Source organism: Balaenoptera physalus (assembly GCF_965194825.1).
Source record: "Balaenoptera physalus genome assembly, chromosome: 17".
Lineage (NCBI taxonomy): Eukaryota > Metazoa > Chordata > Mammalia > Artiodactyla > Balaenopteridae > Balaenoptera > Balaenoptera physalus.
The window spans coordinates 58,140,758-58,162,263 of NC_138895.1; the positions used below are offsets into that span (position 1 = coordinate 58,140,758).

General features: G+C 39.8%; 1 long non-coding RNA gene and 1 pseudogene across 2 annotated transcripts in view; both read left to right on the top strand.

Moving 5' to 3' along the window:
- LOC309647225 (nonsense-mediated mRNA decay factor SMG5-like) overlaps nt 1-21,506 on the top strand; it is a 92,231-nt pseudogene that overhangs the window by 23,093 nt on the left and 47,632 nt on the right. The window lies entirely within an intron of this gene.
- The window catches only part of LOC309647239, a 154,241-nt gene continuing 144,279 nt past the window's right edge, over nt 11,545-21,506 (top strand). Inside the window, exon 1 of the long non-coding RNA XR_014255881.1 lies at nt 11,545-20,767. This is a non-coding gene — a long non-coding RNA (uncharacterized lncRNA). The remainder of the gene's footprint in view (nt 20,768-21,506) is intronic.

The following is a 21,506-nucleotide window of genomic DNA, read 5'->3' on the forward strand; positions in this document are numbered from 1 at the left end:
ACATTGTTCTAACTGGTCTCTCTGGTCATCCTCTGGATTCAGTGTTACTTGCAATAGATATGAGAAAACCATAAAAATAAAAACATAACTACTACAGAAATCTAACTGTGCTTCTGTAAAATCAGCTTGCATATCAGAAGTGGTACACATGCTACCTTTTGGAAAACACTGCTCAATTCTACCACTTATCAAATTATCCAACCATAGGCTTTTAAAGAAAGAGATTTTCTGAAGAAGATTTACAGATCGTACTACAATTATAGCTTATAAAAAGAGACACAAAGGGTTTAAACAAAACTTTAAACAATCACATTCATTTCTAGTTATTGTCACAGTAAAAAGTGTTACTCTTATCCTAGTACAAATGAAGCAAGTCTTGGTTGACTATACACTGACTGAAGTCTAAACAGAGTGTGATGGAAAGCTTTCAAAATGTTTCTTAGCCCATCTTTCCTATGGCCTTTGTCTTAATTCAGGAGGGAAAATACTACACACAGATTTTTAAAAAATGAGATCAGCAGGACAATGAAAATGGGATGTTGTGCCTCAGGGAACAGATGTCTTTACAAAAAATTGTCTGTCAGGCTGAATTTGTTAGATTTGTTAGATTCATATGGTAGGATGAATATGAACTTAGAATAAAACACAGCATTATATTTAGATTTGGGAATCGTTGAGGACTGTTGCTAGACTAGACTTAATTACATGTGTCATTTGACTTTGTGACACTCTATATTCATAAAAATCTCAAAGGGGACCATTATTTATCTTAAAAGTTTAAATATACAGTTCACCTTACTTTTTATTATTCTCTTTTTCTTTTCATCTCTGATTTGTATGTTTAAAAGAAATGCAGTAGAAATAGTCTGCATTCAAATGATTTCATGATTTGATTGGTTACGAATGAGTCAACACAGAAGCTGAACATTTAATAAGTTGAGAGCCAGGCACGTAGAAAATTATTATTTAAAACTTTCAGATTGGTTACACTTCTCATTCCCAAGATTATAAAGTACCAATTTCTGCTAAATGCATAAAAGTGCTGCCAATCCTAGAAATTTCAGAGAGAAGAGTAAGCATTAACTAGTAGTATAAAAATAGAACTTTGTGACCAGTAATGAAGGGGTGTTTATTTCCTACATTACTCCAAATGTATAATTTTAGTTGTTCCTTTTCAAATTACAACCGGATAAGAAAACCTCTTCATTCAGAAAGGATGTTATTAAGTTTTCCTTAAAAAAAAAGCAGCTGTGTACAGGTCTCAAAAATGGCCCAAAGATGAATGCAATAGATTATTATCATGATTCTGTACTTCAATGAGATGAAGTCATACTGTTTAATTCTTTATCCTTCGTGCTGATTTTATTACCACTCACTATTTGTGATCCTAAGTTACGAGAAAGGCACTTAGTTTACACAAGCTGAGATTGCACTCATGAGTCAATGAGCTTTTGGATTGTTAATGGTTGTTCTTTTGTTCTGTTGTCCCATCTGTGAGTCCAGAGTTTCTCCAGACCTTTAGAGAAGTTGGAGAGCCAGTGAGCTTCCCCTTCCTTTAGTGAAAGTCATCTGACATCCTCAACAGCTTGCTCTAGAGTTTTGCTGAGGCTCACATGACTGCTGTCTGAGAGGTCAATGGGGAGACTTCAGGACACCACAATCCCTGTCCCACAAATTATACACAATGGTGCTCCCCCTTCCCCCCACCCAGGAGGAGTACCATAACTTCCAGAAGATTCTTCAAGGGTCCATTAATTTTAAAAAGGTTGAAAACTGCTCCTCCAGTGCCTCACTTTGTTGTCATTTTCCATCCTGGTGCAACTGCCTCCACATTATGTAGGCTCTAAATCTTTTCAGGGTGAGATAAGATCTCTTTAAAAAAATATTATGGTAAAATATACACAATGTAATATTTATCATTTTAACCATTTGTAAGTGCATAATTCAGTGGCACGAAATACATCTACAGTATGTAACAATCATCACTGCCCTATACCCATTAAATAAAAACTCCCCCCACTCTCCTCCCTCAGCACCTGTTAACCTCTATTCTACTTTCGGTCTTTATGAATTTGTCTATTCTAGGTACCTCATGTAAGTGGAATCATATAATAGTTACCCTTCTGTGTCTGGCTTATTTTCACCAAGCATAATATTTTCAAGGTCCCTCTATGTTGTAGCAAATATCAAAATTGTATTCCTTTTTTATGGCTGAATAATATTTTAGTATATGTATATACCACATTTTGTAATCCAGTCATCTGTTGATGAACATTTGGGTTGCTTCAACCTTTTGGCTGTGGTGAATAATGTTGCTATGAACATTTGGTGTACAGCTATCTGTTTGAGTTCCTGCTTTCATTATTTTGGATTTATACCTAGGAATAGAATTTGTGGGTAAGACCTCTTTTTTTTTATTATTAGTTTATTATTAGTTTCTTCTTTTCACCATTAAGCAAAGTTTTTGCCACAGAATTAGTCAAAGTCAGTTGTTATTCCCTAATCAGTTTGTTATAAGTGATATGAATCCACCTGGGTATCTGCGTGATCACCCCACTTTCAAATTACAAGTACTTCTCTCATGCTCTTGCCTGGTTAAACACTTGGAAACAAAATCCATCAAAGAAGAAGATAGTTTCTTTTCATCTTGAGCATAGATCCCATAGATCCTATTCTTTTTTCAACATTAATGACACAGAGAGAATTTTTTACTTCATGAAAAAGATATTCTAGACATTATTTCCATACAATTTTCAGAATTTATTTTGCAAATTACTTGAAATGGCACCTGTCACCAATGAACAGGGATGGAAAATAAGAGCATACCATTTCCCTTGTGGAAATCATTATTCTGGACACGACACTAATTTACCAACCCTGAAAAAGTCAGTTCTGTTTATAAAGACCTTGACATATCCACAGAATTGAGAATTTTAAGTAAATATCATGAGCTTGTGCTTGCTGGTCCCTGGGGTAATTGCTTAATACAAGAGATCTTTATCCCTAGAAATCTTATTAAAATGATGACATTATCAGGGTGTTGGAGGATGGGAGAGAAAAAAAAAATTAAAGGTGGATTTATAGTGGGAGCTCAGCCTGAGGAATTCATTTTCATAGAGATATTTTCTAATTTCTCCTAAACTCATCCTCATGTCTATCAGAGAGGCAAGAGAGATGCAATGGACATAGTCCTTTGAGACTCATAGTTAATTATCCTAAATAATGGGGTAGATGCTACCTGTTAATGGCAATGGAAGTTAAGTAATCTCAGGGACCTGCGGTGCCCACATCACCTCTTTCACTCCCTGCTGTCAGATATGCTCTGGATTAGCTCTGGTTCTGTAGTTTTGCCCTGTTTTGGAGAACAATGGAATCACAGAATTGAGGGTTTAGAAGGTGTTTGTACTTATGCATTTGAATTACATCTGCATCTCTGCCAAGTGGATGTCTGGATCCTAAGTGAATTTTCAAGAGACAGCAGTATGGGGCAATGGTTCAGAGGGCCCAATTTGGGAAACAGACCAATTTGGATTTGACTTCAGACTGCCACGTGTTAGCTGTGAGTCCTTAGATAAGTCACTTAAACATCCTGAACCTCAATTTCTTCATCTGTAGTACATTTTAAATAACACCTTGTGTGATTGTTATGAGAGCAAAATAGAAGGTTTGTGTACTCCTATCATCATTGAATGGCTGCTTCATCTCTACACAGTAGTGAGTGTTTTTCATACATGTTACTCTAGTTGGAACCATAAAAGTCAGGTGACTATTACCTGTGCCTTGAGTTATCATTCAGGCAGGTTACTTCAAGAGTTTCTTAACATCATCAAATCTCACCCGTCTCCCACCTTCAAGTCAGTCCCGCAAATATGATTGTGGTAATCACTCTAAAATGGAAGTTTGATCATATTATTTCCCGACTTGAAATATGTCAGTATCATCTTATCACCATCAGGACTTTGCTTATACTCCTTAGTGTGGCGTTCTAGCGAGGTTTGACTTCTGACAACTTTTAGCCATTTCTCCTGCTCCTCCCATTTATTTGTCCTCAGGTACAATAAAATATTTGAAGTTGCACACATCCTCTATTCTATTTCACAACCCCTCCCCTTCTTTTCCAGGATAACATACACTGTGTATGCCACATGGGCCAGAGTCAAATGTTACTTCTTCTGGAAGCCTTCCTTGATACCTTCACGTAATGTCACTGTAAACTTACTTGGCTGCAATGGAAACAAAGCTGCAGTTCTCAGAGAACAAGAATTGCCTTTCATTTTCTGTATAAAAATACTCAACATCTTTCCTGGCCTTTAGTATTTCTCAACTAATATTTACTGAATTGATGAACAAATGTATATCAATCCTTTGAAAATAATAAGCATGTCTCCCCAGGCCTCATGCCCTGAACTTTCTCTTCTTCACACTAAACCAGAGACACAAATTTAGTTACCCTTATTGATTTACCTCAGTAAACCCAATTGCCCACAGGATAAGTCCTACCTTGGCTTATGACTGAGGTGGTCATTTGAACACATGGTTTTACCTCTCATTTTCCTCAAAAATCCACTGAAATGATGGTAGAAAAGTATAAAGGGTAACAGTCTCAGGAGTACAAAGAACTGGAGTAGGGATATCAGCACATCAAGCATTTTAATCAAGCTCTGGGAGACTAAAAATGGGTAGGCTCACATTGCTGGTGTGGAAGAGCTCAGCTCAATGTATGTAGGATGGAATTACTGGAAACTGAATCTATTTTTTCATGATAAATCTATCAAACTGAGTGCTGGGAGGAGGGGCAGAAATCATATGACTGACCTAGGTTACTAAGAACTGATGACCAGTAGCTCCCGTTGGTTTATCCCACCCTCTTCCTCCACTGTTGCGTGTGTAGTGCTGGCATTTGCCCACAGATTGAAGCTAGGTAGGAACTTTCCAAAGAAACAGAGTACTATTCCTAGGAAGAATAAGGCCTTTCAGATGGGGATTAGCACTCCTGATTAGGACTCCCCTTGTCTTGGCATTTGGAGGGTAGGAGGGTTGGGGAGACCTGCCTTCCTGCTCCCTACCTGCATCCCCTAACCTCCCCTCCATAGAGTTTACGTTCATATGCTCTTCTACCCACAGGACAGCCAGGTCCATGCAACAGTTAGCAATCATTCATAACTATGAACAGGTAACCAAAATTTGCCAGCCTTTTGAGGAGACCCAGTAATATGGAAGAGAAACATCAAGAAGGAAAAAAGAAAAAGAAAAATTGGCTTCTAAGGAAACAGAGATAATTCATAGTAAGAGAGAAAATTTTAAGTAATTTTGATTTTAAGAGCCATCACACCTATAAAACAAGAATAGAATGTGGGGAACAAACAAAGAGTTTGTAGAAATAAAAAATATAATAATTGAAGGACTGGAATAAGCAGTCAAGGAACTTCCCAGAATGTAGAACAAAAATACAAAGACACTGAAAAATTAAGAGAAAAACTAAAGAAAAAACATAGAGTATTAATAAAGGAGAGCCAACATCTGAAGAACAATTGTCAAAGGGAAGACAGAGAATGAAAAGATAGAAACAATTCAAGACATCTAAGCAAACAAATAAGAAAACCAAACCAAACCAAAAAGAAAATCATCTTCCCAGTACTGATGAGACATCAAAGAATTCGAACTGAAGAAGATGGTTGAGTGCTGAGTGCTCTGTGTTTCCTTACAGTTGTGGCCTCCCTCTGCAGATTCTGCTACAGTCGGTTTATAGCTCTCCAGACACAGTCCGAGTATACGTAGGGCTGGGCCGGGAGTGGGCAAATTACCCAATTGAAATTATTTGTTTCAAAATGTATTTAAATAATAAAGCTAACAACAACAATAATAATAATACAGTTTACTGACTATGTGATCATCACTGTTCAGCAAACTTTGTGTAGATAATCACAAATGCTCACAGCCACTCTACAAGATAACTGTCATGTCCTCTACTGTATCAGTTTCCTATGGCTGCTATAAAAAATTACCACAAACTTGATGGCTTGAAACAACAGAAATCTATTCCCTCAAAGTTCTAGAGGCCAGATGCCTGAAATCAGTTTCACTGAGCCAAAATCATGGTGTCAGCCGAACTAGCAATACTCCCTCAGGAGGCTCTGAGGGAGAACCCATGCCTTTCCTCTTCTAGCTTCTGGTGGTCGCTGGCATTCATTGAATTGTGGCTACGTCATCCAAGCTCTACCTTTGTGGTCGCAATGTCTTTTCCTCTTCTGTGTCAAATCTCCCTTGGCCTCCCTCTTATAAGGATATATGTGATTGCATTTAAAGCCCACCTGGATAGTCTTCCCATCTCACAATCCTTAACTTAATCATATCTGCAAAGATTTTGCCATATAAATAACAAATGTTAAGTCCAGGGAATAAGACATGGATCTCTTTGTGGGGGGAGCACTTTTCGGCCCACCATATCATACTTAACAGATATGGAAATGAAGGGATTAAGTTGCCTGAGGACCATAGGCGTTAAGCAGCAGAGTCTGGATTTGAACCTGCATCTATATTATCCTGGAGTCTGTCTGTCCCTTCTTCCCTCCCTTTATCCCTAAATAATCAGTAATATCATAGGACATTTGCACTGCTGTATTATTCTGAGTCAAGGTTAATTATAAAACTCCTGGGTTCAGGATTCAAAGGGTAGCCAATACTGAGATAAATTACTGATGACACAAAACACTCAAGGTTAGTGCAACACATGCATTGATTTCCTTGATTGTTGAAGCAGGCAGCGAGGCACTGGGGAGGGAAGGCTGATGGAGACACACTGCTCAGGGGGATGGATCAGCATCTCATTACCTTGGCTGCTGCGGACTCAACTAGTGTGTCAAGGACCTCAGCTAGCAAACTCCCCTTCTACATAAGAGGCGGTCTGCAAAAAACATAACCCAGTGTCTTCCTTGGGAGATGCAGGGAGGTGAGTGCTCAGGCTCAGGGATGGTGTTGCGACCCAGCTTCTATGCCAGAATTTCTACTAGGGGATGAGGACTACAGCAGCAAGGAGTATTTGCTCCAGTGGTTTTTACTGAAATCCACACCACTTTTTAGATTACTTGCTTTTCAGATACAAACACGCTTTCCCGTTTTCAAAAGTGTTTCTCAAAAAATCATGTTCAAAACCAAGTTTTATATAAATATATACAATGTGTTTGTACTTAACAAAGTGGGTGAAAACACTATCAAAACAGGCTCATTTGAGGGAAGTGCAGAAAGTATCTAGGAAAAAGACTTGAACCACACAAGTCACAACTGTACATAATCAAACTATAGAAATGCAAACAGCATTTCTAGCTCAGAGGTAACCACTGTGAATGGTGAATAATTTCAGTCTTCTTTTTATGCTTTTTAACAGACATATGTAATATATTTATTTTTATTTTCAATAAACAGGATCATATTTTGGCTACTTGCTCTTTAAAGTTAACAATGAACCTTAAAGGTATCTACAGGTCAGAACTTACAAAAAGTTGTATACTATCCCAAAGCTTGGGTATATAATACCATAATTTATTTACTCCCTTATTGGACATTTAAATGTTGCTTTTTTGTTATTATAACAATACTGTAAGGAGCATTATTTTAAATGTAGTTTGAGTGTTTGTGCAACTGTAAATCTAGGAGTGGATTTTTTAAAGGGACACACTTTTTCTACTATACCAAAAATGGAAAAATTGGCACCAAGCCAGATTTTAATCAAAGGAGGAAGCTCCTCTGAGATCTTAAAAATTTTAAACTCTGCAGCCTCAGTTCATAATGTGAAATAAAGGAGGTCTTCTGGTAGCTGTACCTTATAAAGAGGCTCCTTGAGGGGTGTCTCCCAGAAATACCCTTCCAACCCTTCTTGCATGTGCATTGCTGTCCTTCAAGCTGATTGTGGTACTCTTCATGTTACCGGGATAACTTCATATTTCTGTAGTTTCCTTTCATGGTATATCAATTATGGTTTTGCTTGGCTGCATGTAGCACTCTTGACTGTAGTGGCTTACCCAAATGTGTTCAGTTTGCTCACACAACATGTCCAGAGGCCATTGTCCAGGACAGGCAGGACAGCTCCATGACACCACTAGAGACCTGGGCTCCCTCTGTCTTCCTGCTTCATTATCCTTTTCCTGTCTCTTTCATCCTCATGGCTACAAAATGGCTGCTCTACCTACTGCCGTGGCATCTGCATCCTAGACTAGAACTGGGGGAAGCTAGGGGCAAAGGACAAGGACAAAAGATGGATTCCAGCCGAGGCTGTTGCTTGTTAAAGACTTGTCCCAGAAGCCTCAACTCAATGTAAGCAGTGACTTCTGCTTACATCTTATTTTCCATAACTGGGATACATGGTTGTTCCTAGTTGCAAAGATTCTGGGGATGGTGAGCATATTTAACAGGGTTCTTTGTGACCAGACTGTGGGTTTGGTTAATGAAGATGGAGGGAAGAATGGAGATGGAGTAGAAAGTAGCAGTGTCTGCCATACTTGGCAATTCAGCTGAAAAGGTCTTGAAGAAAACCCTAAAAATGTGGAACATTCAACACTGATTCTGTTACAGACAAAGGGATTAAAATAAATGGTATGTATAACACTGTAATGATAACATTGCAAATAAGAAATTACCTATAATTCTACCTTCCTAAAAAAAGTATGATTCTCATTTTTCTAGGCCTCATTCTGGTCCCACTGAATATCCAATCATGATTTTTACATACATTCAATCCAGAATAAATTAAATTTTATATTCTTTGCTTTTTCACTTAATATAGCATAAGTATGTTAATACCTTGCTACCCAATCTTCTAAATATTCATAAAAGAGCTGCAGTGTATTCCACTAGCTTGATACACCATTTATTTCATTAATTAAGTCTACAATGTTAGAAAATTAGATTATTTCCACTTTGAAAAGATAGTGTAGGAAATGTTACAAAGACCATTTTCTGGTGTATTGCTTTTTATTTCTTTAGGACTCTGACTTTATGGAAACATTTCAATAAGATGAATTACAAGTTGAAGCATATGAACATTTTCATGATTCTTGCAAAAGGAACATGATATTTTTGAAAAAAACTTTTTACCAATTTATGCTATCTTCGTCACTGCATCTGTGTACCCTTTTAAACACCTTAAAAAAAAAAAAAGAGAAAAAGAAAAGAAAAAGAAAGACGAGGTGTCCAGGATTGAATCAGCCCTGCCCTCTTGTGGTAAATCTTAAAATTTCAGGGCAGGCTTTTTCTTTCCCAAGGGCTATTTTTATTTATTTATTTTTAAAATAAATGTATTTATTTATTTATTTTTGGCTGTGTTGGGTTTTCATTGCTGCACGCGGGCTTTCTCTAGTTGCGTCAAGTGGGGGCTACTCTTTGTTGCGGTCCATGGGCTTCTCATTGCAGTGACCTCCCTTGTTGTGGAGCATGGCCTCTAGGCTTGCGGGCTTCAGTAGTTGTGGTTCGCAGGCTCTAGAGCGCAGGCTCAGTAGTTGTCGTGCACGGGCTTAGTTGCTCTGCTGCATGTGGGATCTTCCCAGACCAGGGCTCGAACCCATGTCCCGTGCATTGGCAGGTGGATTCTTAAACACTGTGCCACCAGGGAAGCTCCCAAGGGCTATTTTTAGAATATTGCAGCAGATTGCTGTTCTCATCAGCCACTGATCTTTACAAATAGAATGTGTGGACCTCAATATTAGTTGTAGAGGGTCAAAGAATAGGAGTGGTTTGGACTTAAAGTCCACATCTTTAACAAAGGAATCACCTTACAACAGATCCATATAGAAGTGGGTCAGTTCTTGTTCTATTTGATTAGGTAATTGGTGATATTGCCTGGGAAGCAATATTCTGAAGGGCTTGGTCCTTAACTGATGATTTAAGGAAGTGATAATATGTGGTTGAGGACTGAGATATATATATATATATTTTTTTTTGTTCCAGAAGAAACAATAAGGAATGTCTAGCCCAATTATTTTACTTTACAATTGAGGAGACTGAGGATCAGAGCACTTAAGTGGCTTTCCCAACAACAAAACAAAACAAAACAAACAAACAAACAAAAAACCATTCAGTAAATCACACAGAGCCTATGGGCCAGCCCAGGCTCTTGGAACTTTACTGCATGGCCTTCCCATTAGGTTTCTTCTAAAAGAATTGTGAGCATCAAATGAGATAATACACAGGAAGGGCCTTGAGAAAAAATCAGTACAGATACGAGGGAGCAGAATTATTAGGTGATATAGCAGAGAGGCAGTGCAATTGGAACTAAGAAAGCCGTCTTGCATTCAGAACCTCTGGGTCTGGGACTTGGCCCTCTCGTGTAGCCTTGGACAAGTCATCCAAGTCCCCAGAGTGTCCATTTTTCTCATTTTCAAGCTAGGGATGAAAATAAAATCACAAGTTGTCATCACCTGTGGCCTAAATTAGTTTGCTTAGAATCATTGAAATGGTGGAACTCAAAAGGCTCATAAAAATTGTCTCGTTCAGTCTACTCAACTTACAGGCTTTGCTTACTGTACACGAAGCGTGTGGCACAGTGCCAAAGCACAGCAATGGCCCCAAGCCATTAAATTATAATCCTTGCCATTACGTGCCTGTTACCCTGGCCTACCTGCTTTACATACACTAACTCTTTCAGTCCCCACAGCTACCCTATGAAGTAGATCCTGTTTTTAATCTCATTTTACAGATGAGGAAGCTGAGGCCTAGGGATGTTAAGTAACTTGCTGTGGTCACAGAGCTGTAAACGGCAGATCCAGATTTGACTGCAGGCAGCCTGGCTGTCTCCTGAGTGCTTACCGTCTCCTTAAACCACCTTTAAGGGCTCAACGTTGCTCAGGCTAGAAGCCCATTTTCTGGCTACCCCACAACACAGTGTCCTCTCCGTTATGCACTTCTCCATCTTACACTGGAAAACAGGAGATGGTCTCCCCAGATCTTTTTAGACAAGCTACAATGTAACTTCATTGAGAGTCCGTATACTTTCAAAATGAAGTAATTGTTGCAACAGAAAAGTGAATATTTAACTTGCTTTCTACTTAGTCCTAGTAGTGGTGAAAGAGAAATGCCAGTAATCTTTTCTTTCTCAGAAGCAGATGAGGACAGTGTAAAGAGATTCCTTTTTCATTCAAAAGTCAGCTAATGCTGGCTGTCTTTTTAGCATAGGGGCTGAGGTTCCCTTGATAAACAAGGCCATGGGGTCCTTGACCTCAAGATGCTTACATTGTTAAGGAGGAAGTGAATAGTAATTAATTGACCACAATGTGATAATTGCTGTTTTAAAAAAAAAGCATATATGAGAGTACAACGGTGATACATCTTAATATGGAGTGTTGGATAAGGTTTTCGGAGGAAGTAACATTTCAAGAAGAGGGAATAGCAAGACTGTCCTAGGAGGGCCGATGACCCCCATTAAGGAAGTGAAAGAAGATGACTGTGGCTAGGGCAGTAGAGGGTAGGAGGGTACAAGGTAAGACGGAGTGTAGGTGATGGACAAGTGATACAACCAGCAGTGGGGTATGACTGAAGCGCTTCAAGCTGGTGTGTGTGTGTGTGTGAATCTTGCAACAGTCTGAAGAATGGATTGGAAAGGAACATTTACAATGTAAATGCTATGTAAATAGTTGCCAGCATAAAGCAAATTCGAGTTTTGTGTTTTGGAACTTTAGAATGATTATTTTTTTGGATATTTTAAATTCGCAGTTAGTTGAATTCCCAGATGTGGAACACATGGATACAGAGGCCTCACTGGTTGTACAGTGAAATATTCAGCCATGAGAAAGAAGGAAATCCTGTTCTTTGTGACAGCTTATATGGATCTTGAGGACGTTATGCTAAGTAAAATAAAAAGTCAGACAGAGAAAGACAAATACTGTATGATCTCACCTATGTTTGGAATCTTAAAAAAAAACAAACTCCTAGAAACAGAGAGTAGAATGGTGATTGCTAGGGGATGAATGGGTAGGGGAAATGGGGAGATGTTGGTCAAAGGGTACACATTATCAGTTATAAGATGAAGAAGTTCTGAGAATCTAATGTACAGCATGGTGACTATAGTTAACAACACTGCATTATGTACTTGAAAGTTACTGAGAGAGTAAATCTTAAGTGTTCTCACCACACACATATAATGATGGTAATTATATCAGGTAATGGAGGTTAACTAGCCCTATGGTGCTAATCATTTCACAACATATACATGTACCAAATCATCACATTATACGCCTTAAACTTACACAACATTGTATGTCAGTTATATCTCAATAAAGCTGGATAAAACCCCAACAAAGTAGATGCTTCTTTGTTTAGAAGGGCCTGCTAATAACTTTCTGGGTCTGCAAAGATAGACCTGGACGGTTGGAGGAGTAAAGTTAAAATGCTACTGTTCTGAATAAAAACCCCAGAGGAATTGGGAGACGTGCACATAAATGGCAGCGTGATGGTGAGGGGGGAGATGATAGGCACCTAAAATGAACGGTACTGGAGAGATTGCAGAGGGTCAAGGCCAGTAAAGAATTCCCTATGGAGATGGGCATTTGGGAGACTCCAATGCCCACTTTAAATTTGAAGCTGGTTTATCTTCTGTGGTATCTTGTACTCCTAAACTTTCAGAGCTGGACTGGCCAATTCTACTGCTGGGGATCATTAGTGCTTGGGAGAAGAAAGGAAGGTGGGATGAAGACGGGGACTGGCATGATGCTGAATATGGCTCTGGCAGTAGGTAAAGCAGAGAGGTAAGGTGCAGTGAGAGCTGATTCAGGAGTGGATATGAGTCACATATACTAGAGGAAGGGGACCCTTGAAAGATGGGGAGGCAGACATTTGGGTAACTTACGCAATAGCAATAAAATGTTGATAATTATTCTAGCAGAGAAATTGCGAGTTTCTTTGGAAGAACATAGCAGAAGCATATAAATTATTCTAGGCCATAGTTTTTCTTGAATAGTGTACACTACCTTAAAAAACTTCAGTTTTTAAAAAAATATTTATTTTCAGCTGCAGGCTCTTCGTTGTGGTGTGAGGACTTCTCTCTAGTTGTGGTGTGTGGGCTCAGTAGTTGTGGCGTGCAAGCTCAGTAGTTGCGACGTGCGGGCTTAGTTGCCCCGTGGCATGTGGGATCTTAGTTCCCCAACCAGGGATGGAACCCGCGTCCCCTGCATTGGAAGACAGATTCTTAACCACTGGACCACCAGGGAAGTCCCAAAACTTCAGTTTGATGAGAATAAAAAGGCAAAAGCAAATGAAAATACAAGAAATAACATCAAAGAGATACACAAACAAGTACAGTGGCAAAGAGTTGCTGAGATATTTTGAATAACAAAAGCTAGGTGCTATCTGGGAAAGCTTCAGGAAGTAAGAAGCATGATGTTCTACTAGATGTGGTGGTTTCAGTTTTATTGAAACTTCAAGATTCCTTCCACTTTCCTGTTCTAGGACGTGTTGACCTGAAATAAAGCAGCAGCCAGATATTTCTCCAGCAAAGATGGATCTATTCCATATCAGCAGAGAATTGCAACCATGAGGAGACACATGCAAGTCCCCATGCAGCAAGGAAGGAGGACCCTTTCATAGAGGAGAAAAGGAAGTTGGGAGGGCTGAAGTAAACAGAGTCCATGGCTTTTCATTGGCTGAATCCTGGTCAAGGAAGAAGAGGAGTTTTTCTTCTAACTGTTGATCTTTGCAGTCATCGCGGGGCACAAGAGCTCCGCCTTCTGGTCTCTCGACTCTATTTAATTGAGGTTTCTGTTCAGTAATTTTTTACAGGCTCCACTTGCTTATTGCTCTGTTCCTACTATCTTATTCACAAAGCCCCAAAGGATGCACAGGGATAGAGGGAGGTGAGTCTTCCAGGTGCCTCTGCCCCTCCACCTCAAGATTCTTGGAAGAAATAGGATGTGAGCAATGATTTGGGGAACAGCAAGTGGTGTGTGGAAGAGAGGGAGCAAAGCATCCTGAGTGGCAGGATAAAGTTGCTTGCAGTCATAGATGAGTCACAACACAGGAGGAGCAGTAAGCTTGGCACACCCACCCGCGTGTGCTGGGAGGAATATCCAGCTTATGTGCTCTGAGGGTGTACTACGTGCCAGGCTCTGAACGACATATTTTACATACATTCTCTTATTCTTTCCCCTCAGTCACCCAGGGAGCTGTGCACTATTATTACCCTCTTTTTACAGATGAAGGAATTGAGGCTCAGGGATGACTAATAAAGTTTTCCAAATCACACAGCTGGTAATTGCTAGAGGTTTTAAATCCCAAATCTTGTTCAAATGCAAAGCTCACTCCTGGAGCCCTCAGGCCAGTGAGATAAGGCAGCACAGGACAGGGGAACAACTGTGTCTGTAACCTCAGCATCTGAAAGGCACATGTCCGTCTACTGGGCTCACAGTTAATTCTGTCAAGTCCTGTTTGAGGTACAGAACGCTGTGTACATCAAGTCATTCTCATTTAGTAGATTGGAAGGCTGAAGGGCAAAAGGTTCAGCCTCTAGTGTAAAGAAAATGAGCAGCCAAGCCCGTTTATTAGGATTTTGCTCATTTCTGGGATAGATTATTTATTTCTGTTGCATACTCAGCAGAATTAAGTTTCTGCACACTTAATTGTTTTTGGTCTCAGAAGAAGCTTATCTGTGAATAACAACTATGGAATGCGGCTTGTGAATAATAAAGTGAGAGTTTCATTTTCCAGTTGTTTTATTCCATTGCTGTTCAGTTTACATAGACATCAGGGGAGCAAGGATTTCAGATTAATTATGATAGAGCACATTAAATAACACAGGTCAGTGGTTGCATTACCTATGTGGAAACACTTTCATTGGATCCTTTCAAAAGTAGGTTTTAAACAATATCCTCAAAGATTTACCTCCAGACTAAAAAAATGCATTTAATAATGCTATTGGGAGGGATTTTTTTTTCATTATCATTCAGTAATAGCCACATTAGAGGCTTTCACTGATGGCTCAACATTTGAGTATATCTCATACCCACAAGCCTAGTGCATTAAAATCTGAATCTAGCACTGCAAGTCTTGTGCTAGAAGTTTGGGACTGATTGACGCTGGTCTTAAGAGCATATTTTAATTGTTGTGGCTGAGAACATTGCCACTGCTTTCAAAATCTCCAGGAACTTGTTTCTTTTCTCATCCAGGTTTTCTAGAACTCTTCCTGGACTTCATTACATCTGCCAAAATGTACACAGGAGTGCTCAAACTCATCTATAGAGGCTAATCACTTTTATTCCTAGTAAGAATATCTTACATTCCTTCTACAACTAGCATATGAAAAAAACCTTCTGACTTTATGGTAAAATAATGAAGAAAAATATTAAATCTATTACCTGGTGAATGAATATAAATAGTTAAAAATGAATTTTCTCTTTCATTGCTTGGCCTCTGCTAGTTTAGAATTCCACCATTTGGAGTGGTTTAATATTTGAGAAGGAAAAGTCTTGTTTTATAAATACATACAGACAGACAGACAGACAGACAGATTAACAGGAGAAAAACTAATTTTGTATAAGCAAGAGTCCAAAAGATATGACTCAAGGGCAAGTTGGGCAATTGAGGCTTATATGCCTTCCTGAGCTAAGGAATGGGAAAGGGCCTGGGGCTTCACAGGGGAGGAGGGTAATTCACAGATGATAGGAAGAACAGATGGCTGGTAATTAGAAGTTTACCCTGCTATACAAATAGGTCTTTTGGAAAAAAAACTTACCTCTGGTAATACCTCTTTTTCTGGTCTAGGCTTCCTGTCTAAAAGTCTTTTAGGTAGTTAAGGGAGAGGTAAAAGTTTTTCCTGAGTCTGCTGGGTCTTGACTGCCTTCAGCTCAAAATAACCCAGATGCCAAAGTGACATTTTGGGGTCGTCTATTCTGCTCCCCTTCAATTGCTATCACTTAAAATGGACTTTTTGTATCTTACCTTATATCCCCCAGCCAAGATTTAGATTTGTAAGGAAAGAATGTTGCTCACCATTCTGGTTCTACAAAGATCAAGTCGTTAGCTACTGCAATTGTTGATCTACAAGGACACCCTGAAAGGAATTCAGGATGAAGCATTCTGTGTACTGGATATATGAGCCCCTAGATGGTTGAAATGTATACCTAAGGAAGAATTTCAAAGACCCCAGATTCTTGCATCTTGCCATACCTAGAAAAGCACTAAAGGACTTCCCTTGTGGTGCAGTGGTTAAGAATCTACCTGCCAATGCAGGGGACACGGGTTCGATCCCTCGTCTGGGAAGATCCCACATGCCGTGGAGCAACTAAACCCGTGCACCACAACTACTGAGCCTGCGCTCTCCAAGCCCATGAGCCACAGTTACTGAGCTCATGCGCCACAACTACTGAAGCCCAAGTGCTCTAGGGCCCACGTGCTGCAACTACTGAAGCCTACACGCCTAGAGCCTATGCTCCGCAACAAGAGAAGCCACCGTGATGAGAAGCCCATGCACTGCAATGAAGAGTAGCCCCCGCTCACCACAACTAGAGAAAGCCTGTGCACAGCAATGAAGGCCCAACACAGGCAAAGATAAATTTAAAAAAAAAAAAGCTCTTAAATCATTGACTGGGATATCTGATCTTCGTGACTAGCAGTAACCTTTCACTGAGATCTTGACTGCATGTTCTCCCTAGCCAAAATTCACATATATATGTACTGGCTTCTCCTCTACCACTTCAGAGAAGTTCCTAGGAGCTATCTGAGAGGCTGTCTCCTGGGCTACAGTCCTCAGTAAGACACTGAATAAAACCCAGCTCATAGGTCTTACATGGTGCATTTTTTAAAAAGTAGACTGGTTGTAGGAAAAAGAACCATAGTTTTAGAAACATTTTGATTATTTAGGTGCCATTTCTCTAGGTTTTATATTAATCAGACAGATTTTTTAGATTCTTGACTTTTTCTCCTTTCATGTTGTCTGTTTTATTTCATTTTTGCTTTGCAGGCTAAAATACTTGGTTTAAAACTCTCACAAAAGTAGGCAATTACTGCAATAGAGCACGGTAACAATTCATTAAAACTCTTGATCAGTTTAGGTCTTTCCTTAAGCTCCCTCAGCCTTATCTCCCACATCTTTTAAAGGAATTTTGTACCTGAAATATTCCTTTTTCTTTTTCTGTGTTTGAATAAGTGTTCTGACCAGCTGTGTGACCTTGGGCAAGACTCTTAACTTTGCTAAGGCAATTTTTCCTCATCTATAAAATAAGAACATAGTTTGCTATCTTTGAGGCTTGAATGAGGAAGCGTATGTGAAGCTCTCTGTGAGCTGTGAAGCCTTATATGGACACCTATGAAGTATTAATAACCCTCCTGTCCTGCTTTCTAATGTATTGAATATATACATTTACTTCTTCCAATTTTGATGTCCACAACCTAATATCTCAGATAGGCTTCCATTAGTCAGTATTGCTAAGAGAGCTCTCAAAAATGGAGCTGGGAGGCCATTGAGGAAGTGTGACTTGTGCACATCTCAGCTGGATGGAATCTGAACTTTGACCTCGTATTGCCTTAACACAGTCATCTGGGCAGATGCCCAATATTCCAGAAACTCAAGGTACTTATTGGACCCCTTAATCCTAAATAACTCATGACAGCTTATCCCTTAAGAACAAATATTTCCTTTCTCGCATCAGAGTCAATCATAATTCTCGTGAGAAACTTTAACAGCCTTGTGGATTTGCCTTTATAAACCCCTGACTCTTTCCCTTCCCCGAGCACTCGTTTGATTTTACCTGAATCTCTGTCTCTCAAATTGCAATTCCTAAAACTCCAAATAAAGTCTTTTCTTATCTGCAGTCTGCTGGGTTTCTTGGTTGACAAAGTCTAGGTTAAACACTCCCCCAATCCAATTCTCTTTTTGAAAATGTGCCTTGGGCTTCTCTGTTGCAGCCTGTCACTTTCCAGCTCTGTGCTCGTCATCCACATGGGAACGGTTTATCCCTTTTCAAAACTCTCTTCCAGAAAGTGAGTTGGTCATGCTTGCAGCTCATTACTTCTCAGATTGGCTTTCCTTGTGTTTTTTCCCCCTTAAAAAATGTAGAAACAGTGCTTCTGGTACCTTGTTTGCAAAGATCAGGCCCCTCACCGCAGGTATCCAGCACTTGTAAAACTTTTATCTCACAGCCCTTCAGCCATTTCTGCAATGTACTACTATCTTCACAGAGCTACTGCAAGCCTCCAACAGAGCAGCTGAGTCGGCACATCTGAATTTGCAACAGAACCTCCTACAATGGCCTGATGACCACTGATATGGTGAAAGAGAGCAAAATATACCACCCCAAAACATGCCTCTGTGGCATATGGATTGTTTTGAGTTGGTTATTTTTAAGAAACAGCAGACACAGGTGAATGCTCGGAAAACTGAGTAGAAGTTACCTTTTGTAAGAGACATTTACATTTCTAAGGGAAATGTCCATTTTAAGAATGTCTTCCTCTTTCTACCAGGAAGAGAGGGTGATTCTAAATCTCCAGAAACTCTTATCAAAGGAGAAGGCAACAATTTAAATCTGTATAACAAGTTTACCCTTGTTTGCTGTGCTTTTCCTAGTAACCTCCCATAACTACCCCCAACCCCAAGGTCTTCTTCTGTTTTTAGCTGGAGGTGGTATTTAAGGTAGTAGCTTGGGCCATTTTGGGGAGTTACTCAGTTTTCCTGAGTAGCTCCCATGTGTACAGGAGGTATACATGTTATTAAGCTTCTGTTCGTTTTTCTTTTGTTAATCTGTCTTTTACTATGGGGGGGTGTGTGCCTCAGCCGAGAACCTCTAAGGGTAGAGGACAATTATTTTTCCTCCCCTGCAATGGAAAAGTCTTGTCTCTGAGAAAAATATTTTGAAGCAAGTTCATTAAAAAGAAAACTTGAAAAAAATTTAAAAGTAGAGACTATATCATGTACAATCGAGGTACTCTTTCCATCAAGCATAAAAAAGGCAGGGGATGTTTTTGATTATTGAATCAGTGCCTAGAGACTATAGTTCTATTTTACTAGAATATTTTCTCTTGGGTTTAATAATATCTTGCAAGGAATGGGGTTATATTGGGTCATTCAATATTTAGAAAAAGGAACTTGTTGAAATGCTAGAATTCCAGGATGTAAGTTTTCTGGGAACTTGTCCAGTGTTGGGACACTGGGTAACTGAGATCATGGAACTTCTTAGAATTTGTTTAATCTTTGGAGCCTTGGCTCTGTATTGAAATGCTGTGGACATTAACAGATGCAGACCATTCACAATCATGTCTAGACCAGAGGAAGGGATGGAACTTGTTACAGAGGTCGGGTGAATGACTCATCACATCTTTATTTCAAGAGTACTATTGTTGGGAATTCCCTGGTGGCACAGTGGTTAAGAATCCGCCTGCCAATGCAGGGGACACAGGTTCGAGCCCTGGTCCGGGAAGATCCCACAAGCTGTGGAGCAACTAAGCCCGTGCACCACAACTACTGAGCCTGCGCTCTAGAGCCAATGAGCCACAACTACTGAGCCTGCGTGCCACAACTACTGAGCCCACGCACCTAGAGCCTATGCTCTGCAACAAGAGAAGCCACCGCAATGAGAAGCCCGTGCACCACAACGAATAGTAGCCCCCACTCGCCGCAACTAGAGAAAGCCCACGCACAGCAATGAAGACTCAATGCAGCCAAAAATAAATAAATAAATTTATTTTTAAAAAAAAGTTCTATTGTTTTGTGATTTCAGAGATCTGACTTAAGCATTACTACATGCCAACCACTAGATGGCAGGAGTGAACAACATAAAAAAGTACAACCTGGCTTCTAACAGGGAGAACTCGTTTTTATCTACCTCTCCTCCCTCCTCCCCTTTCTATAATCTCTTGCCTTCCTTCATTCCTCTACTTTTCTTTTCTCTGTCTTATTGTATTTGTATTTCTAGTTATAATTTTAAATAACTGTTTCTCAAGAATCACATAACTGATTCTAAAAATCAGATCTGAAAAACAGGCTGTTCCATGTACTTATAATTTGAATACTAAAGCACAAATTATTTTTTCTAATTCAAGAGGTCTTTTATAACTACTTTCTACTTGAGCTGAGGATAAAGCTTCAGAGGTTTTTTTTTTTAACATCTTTATTGGAGTATAATTGCTTTAAAATGGTGTGTTAGTTTCTGCTTTATAACAAAGTGAATCAGTTATACATATACATATGTTCCCATATCTCTTCCCTCTTGCATCTCCCTCCCTCCCACCCTCCCTATCCCACCCCTCTAGGTGGTCACAAAGCACCGAGCTGATCTCCCTGTGCTATGTGGCTGCTTCCCACTAGCTATCTATTTTACATTTGGTAGTGTATATATGTCCATGCCACTCTCTCACTTTGTCCCAGCTTACCCTTCCCCCTCCCCATGTCCTCAAGTCCATTCTCTAGTAGGTCTGTGTCTTTATTCCCGTCTTGCCACTAGGTTCTTCATGACCTTTTTTTTTTCCCTTGGATTCCATATATGTGTTAGCATACTGTATTTGTTTTTCTCTTTCTGACTTACTTCGCTCTGTATGACAGACTCTAACTCCATCCACCTCACTACAAATACCTCCATTTCGTTTCTTTTTATGGCTGAGTAATATTCCATTGTATATATGTACCACATCTTCTTTATCCATTCATCCGATGATGGACACTTAGGTTGCTTCCATGTCCTGGCTATTGTAAATAGAGCTGCAATGAACATTCTGGTACATGACTCTTTTTGAATTATGGTTTTCTCAGGGTATATGCCCAGTAGTGGGATTGCTGGGTCATATGGTAGTTCTATTTTTAGTTTTTTAAGGAACCTCCATACTGTTCTCCATAGTGGCTGTATCAATTTACATTCCCACCAACAGTGCAAGAGTGTTCCCTTTTCTCCACACCCTCTCCAGCATTTATTGTTTGTAGATTTTTTGATGATGGCCATTCTGACCGGTGTGAGATGATATCTCATTGTAGTTTTGATTTGCATTTCTCTAATGATTAATGATGTTGAGCATTCTTTCATGTGTCTGTTCAGAGGTTTTTGAGGCTCAGAAATCCTCCTGTTTCTGTCCCAACTGGCAGTCTCTCACTGGCAGGCAGAGGGGCTGGTTGTGTGCAGACAAATGGGGCTGAAAGAAGAGAAGGGAGGGGCCCTAAGGCTTTTGGAGCTTTGTGTAAACCCATAAGCTGTATTACTTCTCTGTGATACTATGAAAGGAGTAGTTTGATAATGATCAAAGTGCTGTGCTGAAGCTATTCCTAAACACACACACACACACAGATACACACACAGACACACACACAGATACACACAGACACACACAGGCACAGACACACACACAGATACACACACACACAGATACACACACACACAGATACACAGATACACACAGACACACAGACACACACAGACATGGACACACACACACGGACACACACACAGGGACACACACACAGCAGACACACACCCACAGACACGGACACACACACACACACACACACAGACACGGACACACACACACAAACACACAAACACACACACACA